The following is a 22,777-nucleotide window of genomic DNA, read 5'->3' on the forward strand; positions in this document are numbered from 1 at the left end:
CGAAACTTCTTCATGTTTGACGGGACCTTCTTTCTACAACGCTTGGGGTGCGTGATGGGGAGTAACGTGGCCCCAGCGTTTGCTAATGCGTTTATGCTGTCCATTGAAAAAAAGCTTTTTTTGGAGAATATACCTTATGCTAACGACATAATCTTATTTTTGAGATATATAGATGATTTGTTTTTAGTTTGGTCCGGCAAACAAAATGATTTTGTGAGTCACATGACACTCATTAATCAAATGGACGCAAATATAAAATTCACCTATGATCTGAGTACGGACACAATCCATTATCTGGATGTCCAAATTACAAGAACAGGAACAGCGTTATCTACATCAATATATCATAAACCCACAGATAAAAATACACTGCTTCACGCAAGGAGCTTCCATCCGGAAGCCATGAAAAAAGGTCTTCCTTACTCCCAATTTTTAAGAGCAAAACGGATTTCAAGTAACGACATGGATGCAGAGAGAGAAATTAATGACATGATGGAAAAATTCCTTCAACGAGGATATAGAAGGCATGACTTGATCAAGGCCAAAGAAAAAGCATTGGCATTACCACGGGAAGAATGTCTACTCAGAAAAACTAAATCCGCACGGAAGGTAGTACCTTTGGTGACTACTTATACGACGGCCAGTACCATTATTAGGAGGAATGCCAATACATTTTGGCCTATTATCAGTTCTGATAATTCTATCCCAGCACTTCATAATAGTGCTTTACTTAAGTGTCATCGTCGAGGAAGAAACTTAAAGGACTGGTTGGTACACTCTGACATAATATCACCACAAAGGGAGCTTAGGTCTCATTTTTTAAGCAAGCCTCCGGGGTCCTACAGGTGTACGGGATGTACAACTTGTAGATTCCTGGAAACGGGACCAGCAGTACTTCATCCTCACTCTGGTAAAAAAATTGCGATTAAGCATGTGCTGACTTGTACCTCAAGATTTGTCATCTACATCATTAAATGTCCATGCGGTCTAGCATACATAGGTAAAACCGTATGTACATTCCGGGAGCGGGCTGCACAGCATAGATCCGCCATTAGAATGGCCTTGGAGGGTAAAACAACCGAACAGCTAGTAGCGCGTCACTTTAAGGAAATGGGCCACAGTATGGCTACTTTGCGTTACAAATTGGTGGACCATGTTCCCCCAATGTCGCGAGGGGGTGACCGAAACAAGAAGCTACTGCAGCTGGAGGCACGGTGGATAAATGATCTCAATACTGTTTCACCAATGGGCCTTAACGAAAATTTATCTCTTCTATGCTTTTTGTAAATGGTTTTGCTCTGCTTTGGTTTTAATGTGTCTGGAAGTAGCACTAACAAGCACTTTATATTTAGGATGCAATGTACTTAATAGGTTTGGAAGCAGTACCAACAAGCTTTCCCAATCAAGTATGCATGGGGAAGCTGCTTATCCATGATGTTTTGATTTTGCCTATGGATCCTAGCAATTTTAAATTAATAGCTGTCTTGGTATCAGTTTACATTGCATTTCTGTCTTAATCCCTAAAATGGCCGATCTACTGGTGTTTTGAGTGCTGCACTACCCAGACTCACTTAGTTAACCATAGCAGTTTAATGTACAGTTTGATGCATTAGAGAGAGTTATTGCCATATTCCTCAATTGGTTGTGAAGTTATTCAGCAGGAATTCGCACACTATCTGGTGGTTCATTGTTATTGTTTACTCGTTGCCTGGGTGATGGGCCCTGCCTCCCCTGCCCGCCTGTTGGTTGACGCGATTTGACGCGCTTCCGGTGGGCGGACCTCGGGGGGGTGGGAGACTTAGAGCACGGAGGTGACGAGGTGAATGTTTGGTTGCTAGGAAACCCGTTTTCCCGTCAGCTGTGGATGGCCGTGCTTGATGACGGCACCCGCGACCGGAAATGGGCGGTGAAGGTGATCAGGGTCTGGGCACTGGTGATCTATATAAGGTATGTTGTATATGCTTTGTTTGTATCCTGACGAAAGGTGTGATTAAACAGCACCTGAAACGTTGATAATCAAGCCTGTGTAGCTGTCTCATTTTGTTTTGAAAATCCGTGGAGTGCCGCCTGAATTTGCTTTTTATATATATATATATATATATATATATATATATATATATATATATATATATATATATATATATACATACACACACACACACACACATACATACTAGGGTCTCAATCTCTGCTGATAAGGTACCTGTCCACGCTGCTACAGCGCTATAAACCCATGCCGACACAATCGCCGGTCTGAGTAGTGTACCAGAATGTGCACGCTATCTGCAGGATCCCTGAGGATAGCTGTTAAGTCAGGGCTACCTTTTGGGCAAACGTGACACCCTAGGGGAAGATTCCCATCGTATCCTGGCCCTAATAGGGAAAGGATACTCCCTGAGAATTCTTTGTGGGAAACTGCAGTCTCTTGTCTGGAGATTTCCGCTCTTTTTCATCAGGAGAGGAGGGAAATTTACCTCAGCTTTCTTCCCCTTCAACATGTGTACCCTTGTGTCAGGGACAGATGAGTCATCAGTGATATGCAAATCATCTTTTATTACAATAATCATATATTGAATACTTTTCTGCCATTTTGGCTGTACTTTGCATTATCGTAGTCGACACTGGAGTCAGACTCCGTGTCGATATCAGTGTCTATTATTTTGGATAGTGATCATTGAGAGACTCTGAAGGTCTCTGCGACATAGGGACAGACATGGGTAGATTCCCTGTCTGTTCTCTAATCTTTTGTGCAATAAATTCACCTTAGCACTTAATTACACATATCCAAACAGGTGTCGGCGTTGTCGACGGAGACACCCTCACATTTGCTTCATCTCCTCCTTAGGGGGGCCTTTTACCTCAGACATGTCGACACACACATACCGACACACCACACACTCAGGGAATGCTCATCTGAAGACAATTCCCCCACAAGGCCCTTTGGAGAGACAGAGAGAGAGTATGCCAGCACACACCCCAGCGCTATTAACCCAGGAATAACACAGTAACTTACTGTTAACCCAGTAGCTGCTGTTTATATTGATTTCTGCGCCTAATTATGTGCCCCCCCTCTCTTTTTACCCTCTTCTACTGTGTAACTGCAGGGGAGAGGATGGGGAGCTTCCTTTCAGCGGTGCTGTGGAGAAAAAACATGGCGCTGGTGAGTGCTGAGGAAGAAGCCCCGCCCCCTCGACGGCGGGCTTCTGTCCTACTTAAATATACATTTACTTGGCGGGGGCTCATACATATATACAGTGCCCAACTGTATATATGCTAAACTTTTGCCAAAGAGGTCCCAATTGCTGCCCAGGGCGCGCCCCCCCCCCTGCGCCCTTACAGTGACCGGAGTATGTGAGGTGTGTGTGGGAGCAATGACGCACAGCTGCAGTGCTGTGCGCTACCTCAGTGAAGACAGGAGTCTTCTGCCGCAGATTTCGAAATCTTCTTGCTTCTTATGCTCACCCGGCTTCTGTCTTCCGGCTCTGCGAGGGGGACGGCGGCGCGGCTCTGGGATCGGACGACGAGGGTGAGATCCTGTGTACGATCCCTCTGGAGCTAATGGTGTCCAGTAGCCTAAGAAGCAGGACCTATCTTCAGAGAGTAGGGCTGCTTCTCTCCCCTCAGTCCCACGATGCAGGGAGTCTGTTGCCAGCAGAGCTCCCTGAAAATAAAAAACCTAACAAAATACTTTCTTACAGCAAGCTCAGGAGAGCTCACTGAACAGCACCCAGCTCGTCCGGGCACAGATTCAAACTGAGGTCTGGAGGAGGGACATAGAGGGAGGAGCCAGAGCACACCAGAATCTAAATTCTTTCTTAAAGTGCCCGTGTCTCCTGCGGAGCCCGTCTATCCCCCTGGTCCTTACGGAGTCCCAAGCATCCACTAGGACGTTAGAGAAAAAATCCTCATAACAAGAGACAAAGATATAAACCTGCATTGTACAGTAACAATGCCAACTCCACCGAGCCTTCAGTAAGCACCTCTGCTTTCTTCATTACAACTGTTTACAAGTATGTATTTGTTGCATAAGATGTTTTCTGATGCAGATTATCTATTCAAATAGATCTATTTCTATGATCTTGAGAAAAGTAATTGTTGCATGCCAAGCAATGCTGGCTACAAATGCAGGAACAATGACCTGTATCAGAGATGCACGTAAACCCAATGGTTTATGCACAACTCTGAAGTTGAATGAACAGCGCTTGCGCAGGATCTATACTGCACATATGCCGATCTCTGTCTGCAAGATCGCTCGCAGTAGTCCAAAGCCACAGCATGTTTGTGGAAAATTTTTAAAATTGGCATGTGCATATGTATTCACCCCCTTTGCTATGAAGCCCCTCAAAAGTTCTGGTGCAAACAATTACCTTCAGAAGTCATATAATTAATGAAAAGATGTCCACCTGTGTGCAATCTAAGAGTCACATGATCTGTCAGTATAAACACACCTTTTCTGAAAGGCCACAGAGGCTGCACCACCACATGTCTTGATAAAGGTCCCAGGACCGAAACGCGTCGACATACCGCTGTGTGAGTAGCCATCAATTTCTTTTTTAATAGACTATACTGGAGTTCATTTTGGATTTATTGTGATTTTTGCTTGATTTTTTAACTTGGTTTAAACCTTCCTCCGGTACTTACCATTGAAAGACTTGCGGGAATCATTTTAGAATTTTAAAACTTTTTTTTTGCGTATTTTGCACATGTTTTATCTGTTTGGTGGAATTCTTCTTGGAACAATAAACTGTATTATGGATTGTATGGAATAAGAAGAGTTTCCTGAGTCCAATTGTTTAACGATTGAGAAAGATATCAAGGCAACAAAGAAACCCAGATGAGAATTGGTCCACACCTTCACTCGTGAGTTGGGGTACGCCAATTAGATGTGGTTGGTGTTCTAAAGATACCTTGATAGGAGTCACCCCAGTTTTTCTTGTGTGAGTCAGGGGTACGCTTTGGCTTCATTCCTCCACCACGGTGAAGGGTAGATGCACAGTGCACCCAGCAATTATGACATAAGCATACCACATGATCACGGTACCGTCTTATGCTGAGAAGTCACATTAAGACCTGCATTGAACACTTAAAGATACCTTGATAGGAGTCATCGAGTTTCTTCTCATGTGAGTTGGGGTACGACACTCCGTTTCTTTATTTCAACACTTCCGATTGCCTGCTTGATATAAAGTTTGGACATTTGTAAACATCGGTTTACGATTGAAAGAAAAAGATACCTTTATGGATACATCTTACCCCCGTACAGTGTGAGTGGGGGTACGCAGATCATTCCCTTCAAGCTTAGTCGAAATACACTTAGGGAAGTAATTTGTATCGTTTCCACAGATCTCCTTTGTCCCCTTTTCCTATGCGCCAAAGGATTTAACTGACTCGCCCCTCTTTGCTTGTATATGTTGTTGGATAAAAGGTGAAATCCAGATTTGAGTCAGTGTTTTCCATAGGCAGCATTTCCCTTGCACCGTCTTTTGTATTCGTTACAGTAATACCATTTTTTTTGCACCAAGTCAGGGACAAAGTTGTTGAGAAGTACAAGTCAGGGTTGGGTTATAAAAAAAATAAACGTTATGGTAAGAACTTACCGTTGATAACGTGATTTCTCTTATGTCCACAGGTATCCACAGGATAACATTGGGATATTGTCGAGCGACAGCGAAAATGGCACCAACACGGTCACGAGCTTTCTGGCCTCCCAGGATGCATTGGGGCCTCCACTATATAGTCCCGCCCACTGACTCAGTCAGATCAGTTCTTTCCACAGCGATTATAGGCAGGAACATTAGGTAGAGACCTGTACAGGCGATAAGAACACACATGCACACCCTTCCATACAAGAAGGAAGAGGTTTTTAGTGTTTGTCTAGATCCTCAAATCAGATGCGTCCGGGTGGGATCCCTGTGGATACCTGTGGACATAAGAGAAATCACGTTATCAACGGTAAGTTCTTACCATAACGTTTATTTCTCTGGCTGGGTCCACAGGATTATCCACAGGATAACATTGGGATTCCCAAAGCCATTTTAGTGGTGGGGACGCTCCCGATTGCACAGGAGGACCTTTCGCCCGAAGTCTGCGTCATGAGAGGCAAAAGTATCCAAGGCATAATGTCTGATGAATGTGTTTATGGAAGACCATGTGGCTGCCTTACATATCTGTTCTGCTGATGCACCCTGTTGTGCTGCCCAAGAAGGACCTACCTTACGTGTAGAGTGTGCAGAGACATTAGCCGGAATAGGGAGATCTGCATGAGAATAAGCTTCAGATATTACCACTGGGAGCCATCTCGCCAGCGTCTGTTTACTAGCAGGCCAACCTCTCCTATGGAATCCGTAGAGGATGAAGAGGGAATCCGTTTTCCTGATGGCACTAGTACGATCTATATAGATTTTTAAAGACCGGACCACGTCCAGTGACGCTTCTCCAGCAGATAGTCCCGATACCTGAAAAGCTGGGACTACAATCTCTTCATTCAGGTGAAACTTTGACACCACCTTTGGAAGATAACTAGATCTCGTTCTGAGAACTGCTCTGTCTGGAAAAAAACTTAGGAAAGGAGACTTACATGATAATGCTCCTAAATCTGACACTCTTCTGGCTGACGCCATTGCCAGTAAAAAAAGAACTTTAATCATTAACCACTTAAGATCCGCTCTCTCAAGTGGTTCAAACAAAGGACCCTGGAGAAATTTAATAACTAAATTCAAATCCCAGGGAGCTGCAGGAGGAACAAATGGAGGTTGAATATGTACTACTCCTTGGAAAAACGTACGTACATCCTGTAGGTCAGCAATCTTCTGCTGAAACCATACAGTCAATGCTGAGACCTGCACCCTCAAGGAAGCAACCTTCAACCCCTTATCCAATCCTGCCTGCAGAAAATCCAAAATCCTAGCTACTTTAAAGGCTCTTGGATTGTAATTTTTTCCAGAACACCAATGAATATAGGCTTGCCATATTCTATGATATACACGGGCCGAAGAAGGCTTTCTTGCTCTAAGCATGGTTTGGATTACTTGCTTTGAAAATCCTTTAGCCTCTAAGATAGAGGTTTCAACAGCCACGCCGTCAAAGACAGGCGATCCAGATGACTGTGACAACAAGGACCCTGCATTAACAGATCTGGACGTTGAGGGAGCAGTATCGGTGCTTCCACGGACATTCTCCACAGATCTGTGTACCAATGCCTTCTTGGCCAAGCTGGAGCTATTAGAATGATTGCTCCTTTTGCCTGTTTTATCTTTCTCACTACTCTGGGTAACAGAGATATTGGAGGGAACAGATATGCCAGCTGAAACCTCCATTCTACTGACAGTGCGTCTACCAGGACTGCTCCTGGGTCCCTTGTTCTTGATCCGTACCTCGGAACTTTGTTGTTTAGACGAGACGCCATAAGGTCTATCTCCGGTAGACCCCATCTGTTCACCAGTGTCTGAAACACTTCTGGGTGTAGTGCCCATTCGGTTTCCTGAATGGTGTGCCGACTGAGAAAATCCGCTTCCCAATTTAGTACACCCGGGACAAATACTGCTGACAATGCTGGGAGATGGAGTTCTGCCCACTTTAGAATGGGAGTTACTTCCTCCATCAGACTCTTGCTGTGAGTCCCTCCTTGATGATTTAGGTATGCTACTGCCGTCGCATTGTCTGAGCGGATCTGGACTGGTCTTCCTTGTAGATTGTCCTTTGCCTGAACTAGGGCCAAGTAAATGGCTCTTATTTCTAACAGATTTATCGGCAGGCGACTTTCCCTTGCGGTCCATTTTCCCTGGAACCATAGGCTTCCGAGTACCGCCCCCCCGCCTTGCAGGCTGGCATCTGTCGTCAGGACTTGCCACTCTTTTATCCAAAAGGGTCTCCCCTTGTTTAAATGGTCTGTCTGTAGCCACCATGCTAGAGACCTTTTTACATTTACTGGAATCTTTATCATCTGCTTCTTTATTGTTTGATGATTTCCATTCCATTTTGTCAAAATGAGATGCTGCAATGGTCTGGAGTGGAATTGCGCATATTCCACCATGTCGAACGTTGATACCATCAGACCCAACAGTCGCATTGCTGCATGGACTGACATTGTCTGGGCTTGCAACGCTTCCTGAGCCATGACCTGCACCTTGACTATTTTCTTCTCTGGTAAGAGAACTCTCTGTAGGTCTGAATCCAATATGGCTCCCAAATGAACCATCCGCTGTGATGGATTCAGGGACGACTTCTCCCAATTTATGAGCCACCCGTGTCTCTGTAAACAAACTATCGTCTGTTGGAGATGGCTCAACAGTAAATCTTGCGACTGTGCTAAGATTAATAGGTCGTCTAGGTATGGGAATATCCTTATCCCTTGTTTGCGCAGACAAGCTGCCATAACCACCATGATCTTGGTAAACACCCTGGGTGCTGTAGCTAGCCCGAAGGGCAGAGCTTGGAACTGGAAGTGTTCCTTGAGGATGGCAAACCTGAGGTAACACTGATGTGATAGTGCTATAGGCACATGTAGGTAAGCATCCCGCACATCCAGAGATACCATATAGTCTCCCGGTTCCATAGCCAACATTATGGAGCGTAACGTCTCCATGTGGAACTTCGGGATCCATATGTAATTGTTCAACATCTTCAGATTTAGAATTGGTCGATATGACCAATTTGGTTTCTGGATTAGAAACAGATTGGAGTAATACCCCTGTCCCTTTTGTGATGGAGGTACTGGGACAATCACACCTGACTGCAGTAATTTTTGGACTGCTTCTTGCAGGGCATTGGCCTTCGACTCTATACGAGACGGGCTGGTGCAAAAAAATCTTTGAGGAGGCTGCCTCCTGAATGGGAACCCATACCCCTGAGATACTACCTTCTGCACCCAGGCATCTGTTGTTGACTGTTGCCATGTGTGTGCAAATTGCAGGAGTCGGCCCCCAACCCTGGAATCCTCCAGGCGGAGGCCCGTCTCTTCAGGCTGAGGGCTTTTGTTCAGGTTTGGAAGCTGGCTTTTTGCTAGCCCACTGCTTCCTGCCCCTGGATTTAAACTGGGGTTGTTTAGGCTCCTCTTTACCTTTCGCTTTGCTTTGCCAGCGAAATGAGCGAAATTTTAAACCCTTGGACTTAGGGTTGTAGGTAGCCGGAAATCTGACCTTCTTCGATTCAGCCTCTGACTCTAGGATATCCGATAAAGGTTTTCCAAATAATATATTACCCACGAAAGGCAATGCTTCCAATTCCTTCTTGGACTCCGCATCTGCCTTCCTGGTCCGTAGCCAGACTGCTCTGCGAGCGACTACTGCCAGGGCTGAAGCTTTAGAAGCAACAGTGCCTACATCAATGGCTGCTTCTTCTAAATACTGGGCAGATTGTCTTAAACGGCAAAGACGATCCTCTTGCTCCCTAGTAGGAGAAGGGATGTCATTCTCTAGTTCCTCTATCCATTCGCCCATTGCCTTTGCTACCCAGGCCGAAGCCATAGCAGGTCTTACCACTGCACCCACAAGAGAAAAAATATTTTTCAATAGGCTCTCTACCCTCCTGTCTGTGACATCATTCAAAGAGGTAGATGACAGTGGCAAAGCAGATTTGTGCACTAGTCGCAGAACATGTGCATCTACTTTTGGAGGAACTTCTCTCTTCGAACAATCTCCAGCAGGAAATGGATAATAAGAATCCCATCTCCTAGGAATCTTATACTTTTTATCGGGCGCTGCCCAAGACTCATCCATCATTTCCGTCAACTCCTCTGACACTGGAAATTCAGCTTTCACTGACTTTGTTCGTTTGAATACAGGTGCTTTTGCTTTTAACGCTGTCTTGGCTGGTTCTTCCAGAGAAAGCACAGCCGTTACTGCATTAATGAGTTCAGCTACATCATCTGAACTAAAGCTCTGCGACTGATCATCATACGGAGTTGAATCTATTGTTTCCGCATCATCATCCGATGTATCCTCTTGTGTAGTCTGCCATACAGACGTATCTGTCTTAGTCTTACCTACCCCTTGGTTGCTTGTAGAGGCTACTGGAACCAAACCATAGGAAGGGAGCTGCATGTATGGGTTCATAGTGTAACCTAACCCTTGAGGTGGTGCTACAGGAGCTAACCTGTCCGCTATTGAAGACAGAGTCTTTGCGAACATATTCCATGGTGGCTCTACTGGAGGTTGAACTAACTCCTGTTTTTTACTTCGCTGAAAAGCGAAACAGTTTGCACACAAACCCTCATAAGTGACCAATTGAATCATATCAATTACCCCTGACTTACAAGATAAGCATGTTAGGGCTGTAGGAGTGCTTGACAAATTCTCCTCATCACTTTTGCCGCTCACAGACATTTTTTCTGATATTGACTACACAATTTTGTGACTGAACCACACCCTATAATCAGTATATAGAGGTGAAATCAATCTGACCACAGTGCACCTGATTTGAGGGTCAGAACAGGACTGACATTACACAGAAAAGTCAGCACACATACTAGCAGTCAGTCACATGTTAAAGCATTAGACATTGTCATATGAGAATACAACCTCCATAATAACTTATACATAAGTAGGAAAATTGTACTTCTGTTTAACTGGTTCTATTTCAACATAACATGCAGAAAACACAATAATATACAGGTCTCATATGCAATAGGTACTAAAAATTAACAGTGCACACTAAGAAGTAGAAGGAATTTTTAGTACTGTATACCCTGCCTCCAGGGAGCGGGATACAGGGAGACTCACCACACTTTCATATCCAAGCAAAGACGCTGAGTGGATTCAGACGCTACTGGTGTACACTGCCGCTCTTGGTAACGGATAACGGACACGGACGCTCACCAACGGACACGGACGCTGAGCGACTCCACGTGCATGCAGACACTAAAGGCCTGCGACTCGGTCTGGGCGGGTTTATATCCAGTGTACACAACCGCAGCGTCTAAGCTGCGACCGAGTACCCTCGTGGTAGCGTCTGAGCCGGAAGTGAGGTCATTCAGTTCATGAAACGAGAGACCCGCGGGAACTGGCCATGAACTCGGAGGAGGGACGGCCAGGAGAGCGTCTGAAACCCCCTGTTGACTTAAACTCCCAGGATCGCGGCCTCACCTAGTCCTGGCGCCTATGATCCCCGGAGCGTAGCGCTGTCACACTCGAGATGTTCGGCGCATCAACACGCTGTTTGTAGTCTCCACCAAATCAGCGTAGCTGTGTCCTGACCCCTCTAGTAAGAGGAAGTCCATATACTCACTGTCTCCCCATGCTCTGGCCACAGCCTGGTAACGTCTGCTGGACCTGCTAGAACATCCGACACAGACGCCCGTCAAGACAGCACTGTACCGCGAAGGTAAGCGTTGTTGCGACCCGGTGGGGAGTTGTTGGAGCGACTCTTTCTAATACACGTTTAAGACGCTGTTAAGAGAAGTCGCTCAAACCAAAACAGTAAGTCTATAAAAATAAAGTAATGAAAACTTGAGGCTGCTTTCACAGCAGCCCTGTGACCATGCGGCTTCCTGCCGCACCAAGCAAAAAACTGATCTGACTGAGTCAGTGGGCGGGACTATATAGTGGAGGCCCCAATGCATCCTGGGAGGCCAGAAAGCTCGTGACCGTGTTGGTGCCATTTTCGCTGTCGCTCGACAATATCCCAATGTTATCCTGTGGATAATCCTGTGGACCCAGCCAGAGAAAAAATAATATCCAAATCTTTGATGATCCCCCGGAGCGGGTGGTCTTCAGTATGCCGGCTGTCGGGATCCCGGCACACAGTATACCGGCGCCGGAATCCCGACTACCGACACTTATTCTCCCTCATGGGGGTCCAAGACCCCCCTGTAGGGAGACTAAAATAGCGTGGCACACGTAGCGCGCCACCGTGCGCGCAGCGTGGCAAGCGCAGCGAGCCCGCAAGGGGCTCATTTGCGCTCGCCACACTGTCGGTATGCCAGCGGTCGGGCTCCCGGCGCCAGTATGCTGGTCGCCGGGAGCCCGACCGCCGGCATACCATACTACACCCCCCGGAGCACAATCAAATCAATCATCTTCAAATGGATAGAACATGGTACCACAACAAACCTGCCAAGAGAGGGCCTGCCACCAAAACTCACAGACCGGGCAAGGAGGGCATTAATCAAAGAGGCAGCACAGAGACCAAAACTAACCCTTAAAGAGCTGCAGAGTTCCACAGCAGAGACTGATGTATCTGCGCATGTGACCACAATAAGCCGTACACTCCATAGAGCTGGGCTTTATGGAAGAGTAGCCAGAAAAAAGCCATTACTTAGTGTTAAAAATAAGAAGGCACGTTTTGAGTTTGCCAAAAGACATGTGGACGACTCTCCAAATGTATGGAAGAAAGTGCTCTGGTCAGATGACACTAACATTGAACTTTTTGGCCACTAAGAAAAACGCTATGTCTGGCACAAACCCAACACATCCCATCACCCCAAGAACACCATCCCCACAATGAAACATGGTGGTGGCAGAATCATGCTGTGGGGATGTTTTTCAGCAGCAGAGATTGGGAAACTGTTTCAAGTCGAGGGAAATACGGATGGTGCTAAATAGAGGAATATTCTTGAGCAAAACCTGTTTCAGTCTGCCTGTGATTTGAGACTGGAACGGAGGTTCACCTTCCAAGCAGGACAATGACCCACAGCATACTGCAAAGCAACACTCGAGTGGTTTAAGGGGAAACATTTAAATGTGTTGGAATGGCCTAGTCAAAGCCCAGATCTCAATCCAATTGAGAATCTGTGGTCAGACTTGAAGATTGCTGTTCACAAGCGGAAACCATCCAACATGAAGGAGCTGGAGCAGTTTCGCCTTGAGGAATGGGCAAAAATCCCAGTGGCAAGATGTGGCAAGCTCATAGAGACTTATCCAAAGTGACTTGCAGCTGTAATTGCCGCAAAAGGTGGCTCTACAAAAGTACTGACTTTAGGGGTGTGAATAGTTATGCACGCTGAAGTTTTCTGTTCTTTTGTCCTATTTGTTGTATGCTTCACAATAAATAAAAAAAATGTTAAAAAAAAAAAAACCATCTTCAAAGTTGTAGCAATGTTCTGTGGGTGAAATGATGCAAACCTTCAAACAATCCATTTTAATTCCAGATTGTGAGGCAACAAAACATGAAAAATGCAAAGGGGGGGGGGGGGGTGTTGAATACTTTAGCAAGGCACTGTAGTACATGCTGATCTCTCCATAGTGAGCTGATTGAGAATGAGTAAAGTTTGTATCAGGGGGAAAAAAAAAAAACAGAACACCTGTTTGTTGTCTAAGTGCATTACCATAATCTTGGAATAGATAAACCATGGTGGACACATAATGACTACACAGTTCATTACGTCTGGTTGAGGAGTGTATTCCTACCCCTGCTCACACAACTTTACTTGTGAATGAACACACTTTCTTTTCTTTGGGGGGCCTCCCATATATCAGAGAAGTCCAAGAACAAAGCTAGAATAATGAAAAAAGGAACCTATGGCATCTTACTTAGGGGTCTATTCATGCAGCAGAGAAAAGCCCTGTTTTGCGGTAAACAGGGCTTTTCTCTGCTTACCGCAATTCACAGAGCGGGTTACCGTGGAGAAGTCCCTGACTTCCCCAGCGGCACCCCCGCTCTGTGGCTGAATCGCATCACCATACGTTTGTATGGTGACTGCAATTCATGTAGGAACGGAAAGCCCAGCTTTCCGTTACCCTTCGCAAAACCTCATCGCCATCTCAGACAGGCGATGGGGAGGCTTGTATAGGAGTAGAGCAATGAAGACGTCCGTCTCCTGCCTTCTCCCCGCCCCCTTCCGTGACAAGAGCCAATCAGAGGAGCCCAGTGCATATGCATTTGCATATGCCGGGTCACCTCCTCCTTGCTGCCCTTGCCCGCCGCTGGAGGTCTCGTTTCCGCGGCGCATTCGCAGATGACACCTGGAGGCAGGAGGGGGACACTGCGCATGTGCAGAAGATCCCAGCCGCGGTATGAAGAGAGAAGACTGGGGAAGCCGGGATCGCGGAACAGCCGGATACCGCATCGCATCGGGGAACAGGTAAGTATTAATGAATTGCGTTAAACATCTTAAAAAAACCCCTGAAATAAGAATGCGATGTTTAGTGATAAGTTAAACATAAACATCGCATTCTTACATGAATAGACCCCTTAGGGACATATGTTGAAGCGTTCCATACATGTGATATACAGTTGTGTCTTTTACTCACACTGCAGCATGTATACCATGATAAAGGGGGCCACCGGCAGGCACGTGCACTGCGTTCACACCCACAATCCTATAGTATTGCATGATGCGTACTGTGCCGCAGCATGGCGTACTGTGTTAGGCACATCCACGGAAATTGGTATGCTGTAAGTAACAACGTACGTGGACACATCCGTATGTAGCACCTGATTGGGATTCTTCCCTATGTTTTTATACCAAATGACAAACATGCCTACTTCATAGTTTGAGATCTCCCATCCAAATGATGTGTTTGTAGAATGTTGAGCCTGCATGGTACATAGTAGCAGAAACCTTTTCAATACAATCTCCTATTAACCTTACATTTTTTCATTTAAAATATTGCTTATTGGACACTCATTGATAAACTCCCAAGTATCATACCTGTCTATTGCATACCAAAAGGAGGGTCTTCTCTTACCCCCCGTGTCCTAAAGCCAGCAACCACTGGGGGCTAGGGATGGCAATCAGAGGGGCGCCATGGAACTACTGCCTCCATTGCAGCATGCCTTGTGATACATGTAACCATCATTTGTAGTACATTGGGTTTATATACTACAATATATGGGACGACATCTGCACAAGTAATCACATTTATAATATAAGCCAACATCTAAGAGTTAAAATTGAGTATTTCTGGGTGGATGCTCTACAGTATCCTCACTTATGCATGACCTATATTTTATCTCTGTAATTTATTCATTTATTAGTTACTTATATAGTGCACACATATTCCGCAGTACTTTACAGAGAATATTCACCCATTCAAATCAGGGTAGATGCTAGAATCAAGTGGGCTAAGGGACCTTTTCCGTAAGGGGGAGGAGTTACGACGCAAGGGGGAGGAGCTAGGCCAGCGGGATAGTTCCTCTACTATCCACGCCACCAACTATTACCTTTAGTAATTAGGTGGTGAGCGAAGCGGAGCGGAGCGAGCCACCGTGCCCGAAGCGTGGCGAGCGAAGCGAGCCCGCGAGGGTACTTTTCGGGTACCCTGTTCGCCCGAAGCTCCTCCCCCTGGTGACGTAGCTCCTCCTCTCAATACGTCACAAGGTCCCTTCAGCCCCTCCGATATAGAACCAACCGTGACAATCAGTCCCTGCTCCTGTGGAGCTTACAATCTATATTCCCTACCACATGTACACACACATTCTTGTTAGGGTTGATTTGTATTAGGAGCCAAAGCAGACACTGGAAAAATATACAAACTCCACACAATTTGGGCCATGGTGACAATCGAAAACATGACCGCAGTGCTGTGAGGCAGGAATGCTAACCACTACACCATTTGTGCTGCCCTGTAGTGGGTGGCGTCACATATTTTGGTACAATTTGGTACCTAAACCACCAATTTTCCTGTGCACCTGTATGTGGTGTGAGGGAAAATAGATGATGCTTGTGGGCACAAAGTACTAAAGGCCACTCTCCGCCAGCAACATGAATTTACCTTTTCTTTTCTTTCCCATGTGGGAGTTGCGCCCACAAGGGCCACAAGTCTGCCCAGCCCATATTAAACAAGAAACACACTAATTTGCCCATGTTCACACAAGCTTCTACAGTAACAAATAGGAAACTTTTACAAAATACACCGCTGCTGCCATCTTGACTGTCTACACTATGCCTTCCCATTAGAACAGATGGTGAACAGATAAACATGGCATTTGATTTGCAATTTTGTAAACTACACCTTTATAAAAATAAAAAAAATCCAAAAAAAGTTTTGGAGCTTCTTTAAACTGATTTTTTTCCTGGAGAGGCATAAGGCAGCCACATTTACAGGCAGGCCAATTACAGGGGGTTAGTACAGTGCAATGTTTGGATGAATTAAGTAATACACCCTGCAGCCAATGTTTGCTGCAATGCCGCAGCTTTGTTTTCCATGATCAGATTTGTCATTATGCAAAACAAACAACAATAACCCAACTATTCGCAGGACACACAGTAACAACTCTGAGAAGGGAGCGGACGGCATCTCACACACCCGATAACGACTCGCACAGGCAGTGACCCAGCCTACCTGAAGCCTTCCGCCAGCTGCAGCAGCCTCCAGTAACACACAGTACCGCCAGCAACTTCCCCCAGACAAATGTTACAGTGTGTCTCAGTTACAGCCCCTCCTCCACATCCTCCGAGCTGGGAGAAAAGCCACTCACACACAATACATAGCGGTACCTACCGCTCGCTACGAGACAGACGGGTGCCTTCGGGCGCCTCACGTGCAGCAGTAGCCCTTCCCTTTCGAGCACGCTTCTGCGGCTGCTACCGGGATACAGATAGCATTAACCCTTACATGCCTGGAAAGCACTTAAGGGTTACATTCAGAGGCTGAACCATAAAGTGGACTCCCCTCCCTGCGTACCGCAATGGCACACAGCACATGCGTCCCACGGCACACAGCACATGCGTCCCACAGCACACACGCACTAACACTCTCTAACCTTCAGCAGCACATGGAGTTAGGAAACAGGGGCCGCCTTATCTCGCCTTGCAGCTTGCTTGCTTGCTTGCTTCTCTTCTAGGACTGCCAGTTGCTCGGCCTGACCCCTCCTTAGCATAGCCCCTTCCTGTCTTGTCTCAGCCTCCGCTTCTTACAGGCTACCTACGTTTCATCCCGATAACGACTGTACAGACTGGGAAGGATCCAGCCTGCGGGGGGACAACAACTGTCTCCACAGCACGTATGCTTTCAGGGGCAACACCCACAACAAAGACTTTTAGGGCACCGAAGCATTTGCTTCTTAGCACTGTCCTGTACACAGCCTGCTGCTAGCATACTAGTCTTCTCGTGAGCAGCTGAAAACTGACACCCGTACTGGTGTGTGCCAAAAGATGGATTTATTTATTAACAATGGCGATAGGACAAAGGTTAAAATTATTATTACATTTATTATTACAACTGTTATCTTTCATTTATATGTTGCTACAAGGTATCTGATTCTGCAGCAAGTTACTTAGAAATATTGAACAAAACAAGAAAAAAAAAGATGTAGGGGGAGATATACTAAGCAGTGAAAAGGGGATGTAGGGGGTAATTCAGATCTGATTGTAGATGTGCTAAATTTAGCACATGTATGATTATTTACTCTGACATGCGAGGGGACGCGCAGCACAGGGCTAGTCCAACCCACATGTCAGGCCCTCCCCCCGCATAGGTACAACAGCATCGCTCGGCGGCAATGCTTTTGCACCTGGCGAATAGCTCCCTACCAGCGCAGTTCCTGCGCGCCGGCAGGCTGCTACTCGCCACATCCCGGGTCGCAGCATCTGTGTGTGATGTCACACAGCCACCGCGGCCCGCCCCCGCAACGTCCGGACCACGCTCCACCAGCGGCATTCTAACGTCGTTGGCACACCCCCTTCTGCCATGTGACTGCCTCTGCCTGATTGACATGCATAGGCGATCGCAGCCCAGAGATGCTTTTAGCATCTCACTGGTCTCCCGGGGTGCACATGTGCACTTCATATAGGGATTCAGACTGCGAACGCTGCAGTGATCCAGTATGAATTAGCCCCGTAGTTATGTGACCACCGGTCACTATACCAATGCTGGGATCCTGCCCTATTGATGCCGACTCCCACTCGTGGGTGTACAAGACGCTCATAGAATGGGAATAGAAACTATGGCGAGCTGCCGAGCCCACAGCAGGCCTGCAAGGGGCTTCATCGTGCTTGCCCCCCCCCCCTCCCCACGCCGGCAATCTAAAGCTCGGGTTCCCGGCGTCGGTATGGTGACCGACGGGATCCCAAACGCCGATCACCAATAACCAGCCCGTGAAAAGAGTGGAGAAGTGAGCCAGTGGAGAATTTGCCCATGGCAACCAATCAGCTGCTCTGTTTCATTTTATAGTATGCAAATAATAAATGTTACTTCAATGCTTCTCCACTGGCTCATGTAAGATTAGATATCAAAATGTCCATTGAACACGACTCCATTTTTACCCCTTTCACACCGTACAAATAACCAGATGTCGACCCGGTATATTGCTGGGTCGGGAAGCAAGTTCTCAGGGTCCAAGGCCGGGTCACTTCCTGGAAGGGTGCAACCCAGCATTAGCGATCTAAAAGCGATATTTGTGTCATTCATAAGTTATTCATAAGTGATAAATAAAGATTTCAGTAAAAAGTATTTTGCAGTAATATAATAAATGTTTGAGAAATTCACTCATGTCTAGAGCAGATGTGTGCAAAACATAGATAATGCTATCAGTTAGCAATTAAAAATCTGGCAGGACATGTTAAGGATGAACAAGCAAGATATAAACATTAGATAAGGGAATGACTCCTTTTTAAGCAATTAATATTAATTATTAGACCTGTGCAGAATGTTATCCTTTGTCTTTACCCTGATGGAACTGTCCTATAAAGGGGCACACGCCCAATAAACTCCAGAGGACTTTGGCTACACAGTTGTTTGGTTGTATCTTTCTCTCAGATCGATTGTAAACAGAGGTGCCTCTCCTGTCACCTGTGCATGCAGTCAAATCTGGGGATGTTGTTAATGATGCCTTACAGTCATTCAATGTTGTCAAGTGTGTACCCAGCCTTACAGTACAGAACATTGCAAAACATGGACTACAATGTTTATAAACATAACTGTATGAGCAGTTATAAAACCCTGTAAATACTGATTAACATACAGGACAGAAAAAGCAATACCTTTTACACTGAAATTCGAGCAGCTGTGGCTGGATGTAATCTTTAACATATGTACTTTTTACAAAGTTAGCGTACGAAGGTCCGTACCGTGTACGCACTTTGCATACACACACCGCAACGGATGTACAAAGTACATGCAGTGCATACACACACACACTGACACACTGAGAGCACAATGCAGCTACACGTGTGTCTGAAATACACTTTAAACCTTAGCAGGAAGGAGACACAACACCAATTGTATTTAAGATGTTAGGATCCGACCCACCAACATATAATTGCTGAAAGGGGGTTACAACAGATATACAATTACAATAAAAGAAAAGAGGCTACAATCAATGGTACATACGTTTGGTTTCGCCAGCGCCACACGGTCCAGTGCTCAGATCAATCAAGCAAGATGACCTTAAGAGAGAGAGAGAGTGACCGGCTAGGCAGCTTTGTCTTTTATACAGTTGGTCAATACACAATACAATAGAAACTGTAACCTCTTCATCAATAGGTCAAAGGGCTGGTCATTTACAGTACAGGAGGGGTCATAGGTTGGTTTGAATAGGTGGGCGATGTCTGTTCCAGGTGTGCTTGCAGTTGGTCTCCACTGGGTCCCGCCGAATATCAGAGTACAGTAAACACAGTATAATATTAATATCCTGTTCCTGCGCATAACTATGTGCAGGAGCGTGCTATCTTCTGCTAACTGCTACCGGTATGTTGCCCTTAAAATACCCTACAGTTGGATACCAAACACCACCTTATAACCTAATGCTGTCCCCTCGTATCCTGTAGGTGAATCCCTTTGTTGTACCTTTTAAACAAGTATAACTTGCTGGTGTGGTGCGTGTGGGCTATGTGTACATTGTGCACTATGTGGCTTAAATATGAGATATGTCTTTGTGGCTTTTCCAATGCGAATACAAATGCTACCGTAATTACTCATACAACGCGCTAATACGCAGAACCGCGTGAGCGGTCATACGCAACTTGCGAATATGTGCACGCATGGCAGAGCAAGTACGCGCACGGAGGCCATCTGTGTGGAGTTTGTACGTGATGTGTGTACTGTAATATTTTCCAATTTCGACAGTCCACCCTTTGGCAGTCATCAATAACTGCCTCTCTTAACTAATAAACTAAAAATATTACCTATACAATATATACAAAGCTTGGATGATCGGGGAGAGTTGTAGGTGGGAAATGTATAGCCTAGTGGGATAGTTAAAGCATGTATGTATGAATCAATGTCTGAGGGGCATGTATCATCGTGCCGTATATGTTCTAAGTAAGCTTCGAGGTATTGCGAAGTATACATTAAATCCTTCTTATCCCATATTAAGGGTCTGTACATGGGCAAACAAACACTACCGAGCTCCTTTCGGGCAAGGGCTTTTGACCCTCGCCTCTTCGGCTTCTAATACCAACAAATGGGGAGCACATTTAGTTTATGATACATGGAGGGGGAACATATGTGTATAACACCTGTCGACTATGTGTGCCATTAACTGAGGGTTGCAGAGATGAAGATAAGACACATATATAAAAATACATTCACATAAACATTGGGTAGGGTTGACATCTTTTCCGGTTGGATGTTTCTGGGTAAAAAGGGGGAGACAGAAAAAAATAGTGAAAGAAACAGGCCATGAAATTAATTTGCAATCCTTATCATAACACTGTTTCTATTGATGGGTCATAAACCAAATCTGCTGCTGTGACAACGCCCTCGCTCCTTAGACTCATCAAATTTGTGCCGTGCTTGCGCCGCGTTAGAATTTGAACACACCTGAATATCAAGCCAATAATTACGACAACACCCAGGATACAAAGGAGAAACTTTCCCACACTCATAATAACATTCTGTGGCCACTCTCCTAACCCTGAGAACCATTTGCGTGGGTTCAACCATGAGACCCAGCCAGTCAGTTCGTTACCCACAGCCGTCAAGGTAAGGTTGTGCCTCCTCCTGAACTCCCACTTCAACTGCAAGATCTCGTCCATCTTTTGGTTGATGATCTCCGTGGGGTCGTCGGTGCTATTCGTAATATACGTACAGCACTTCACACCATATTGAGTTGCCAGGGTAACACAGAACCCACCTGTCACAGCTGTAACGTAATTGAGGACCATCCTGTGCTGAATCAGCTCCTTCTTGTAGGCTTGTAACTCCCTTCCTGTATACCTGAAGGTGTCATCATACATCTCAGTGATATTATCTATCAAGTTCGCTAGCGCATGGATGTACCTATAATTTATAGTTCCTCTGGCAATACGGGTGATATCTAATGCGAGAAGGAACTGAATCCCGGTGGATTCGTGAATAAAATCAGAGGCTGCGTGCTCTGCCCTATCTATGAGGTGTCTCTTGATGATGTGTTCATAATGGGTATGAGTATAAGGAGTCTGAGCGCTGCAGTGAACGTCTTTCATTTTATCATGGGTTATGGTCATGACCTCTGGTAGTACTCTTCCAATATAACACAATCCCTCAGAGCTCGGAGTAAGCCACTTGTACGCTTTCCTCCCACATATGAAATAGGCATCATCTGGGAGAACATAGGGGACAAAATGTAAAAACACCATATTGCAAATCTTCCAGGTAAAGAAACCAATCCCTAGTTCTCTCATTTGCTCAGTACAAGTATGGGGCTGAATGATATGGGCACAATACCCTGATGATACCTGTCACGATCCGGGTATCTGGACGCCATTACTTACCCTTCAGATGCCTCCTAAGGCGGGCTCAGCGTTCCAGGACCGGATTCCGCTGTTCCTGAGTTTCCACATGCAGAGTGGTCTTTTCATCAGCCGCGGCCTCCGCTGTGCCCGCGTGGTTAAATGTGCATCTATCAGCCTGGCGTCTCCTGTCTCCGGTGGCCGGCGCCGCCATTACTGTTTCCCAGACCACATGGATTACAAACCAAACTTCCCTCCAAGTGTCTGCATGGGCGCAGCCATCTTGGATTCTGTCATCTGATCATTTCCACCAATCTGCTGTCTGTGTTGTTGATTTGCATAATTGCCTAGCCAACCCCTTCCTTGCTGCAGGTATAAGTAAGCTGTACCTGAGCAAGGAAGACGTCAGTGCTTTGGTTGTCAAACCTAGTTCCTGTTTGTCTCTCTTCTATGATTGTCTTCCAGGTTCCAGCTCCTGTCTCAAGACTTCCACCATAGAGACCCGCACCAGCATTCCACCTGCAGTGTAGCCTGACTCTCCAATCCATTGTGGATTCATCTGTTTCCAGCTACAACACTACCTGCTTCCAGCCTCAGCTTCCAGCAGAGTACAGCTTCCCTTAAAGGGCCGGTGTCCTTTCTACACTTTACCACTCTCCACCGGAATTATTATTTCTCCGCTCTCAAGTTCTACATTTCAGTTCACATTTCATCGCTCCCAAAGTTCATTTATTATTTAACTGGTTCCAGCCAGTATCCACTCCGTGCTAACAACAGTCTGGTTCCAGCCAGTATCCACAGCAGCTGTTTTACCTTCAGCAACCCAGCTCTTCCTGGAACACCAGCTGGTACAATCCTGGGTTATCTCCATTGCTACAGCCGGGCCTGGTAAGGACTTTCCATCTAGAAGATCATAAGAACTATCTCACACTACCAGTGCCCTGTGGCTCCTGCCATGCTGTAGTACTCAGGAACTGTATTTATTCTTTGCTGACTTTTACGTTTTCTTTTATTGCTGCTGTGATGCGGAGTTGTCATAATAAACATCATTGACTTTTATCTAAGTTGTCGTGGTCACGCCTTCGGGCAGTTATTATTCATGTTACTTACATGTCCAGGGGTCTGATACAACCTCCCAGGTTCCGGTACATCTCAGCCCCTACAACTGAGGCTGCCTCCCGTCAGCTCAGGCCCTCAGTTGTGACAGTAAGCACTGACCTAATGAATCCAGCCGGAGACCAGGATCAA

At 45.9% G+C, this 22,777-nt stretch overlaps 1 protein-coding gene across 1 annotated transcript in view; it reads right to left on the reverse strand.

Moving 5' to 3' along the window:
• LOC135042967 (uncharacterized) overlaps window positions 1-16,372 on the reverse strand; it is a 490,494-nt gene extending 474,122 nt beyond the window's left edge. Inside the window, exon 1 of the mRNA XM_063955072.1 lies at window positions 16,221-16,372. The gene's annotated coding sequence lies outside the window, so the exon portion shown is untranslated. The remainder of the gene's footprint in view (window positions 1-16,220) is intronic.
• Between the last annotated feature and the right edge of the window lie 6,405 nt (window positions 16,373-22,777).

Source organism: Pseudophryne corroboree, chromosome 2, assembly GCF_028390025.1.
Source record: "Pseudophryne corroboree isolate aPseCor3 chromosome 2, aPseCor3.hap2, whole genome shotgun sequence".
In the NCBI taxonomy this organism is placed as follows: Eukaryota; Metazoa; Chordata; class Amphibia; order Anura; family Myobatrachidae; genus Pseudophryne; species Pseudophryne corroboree.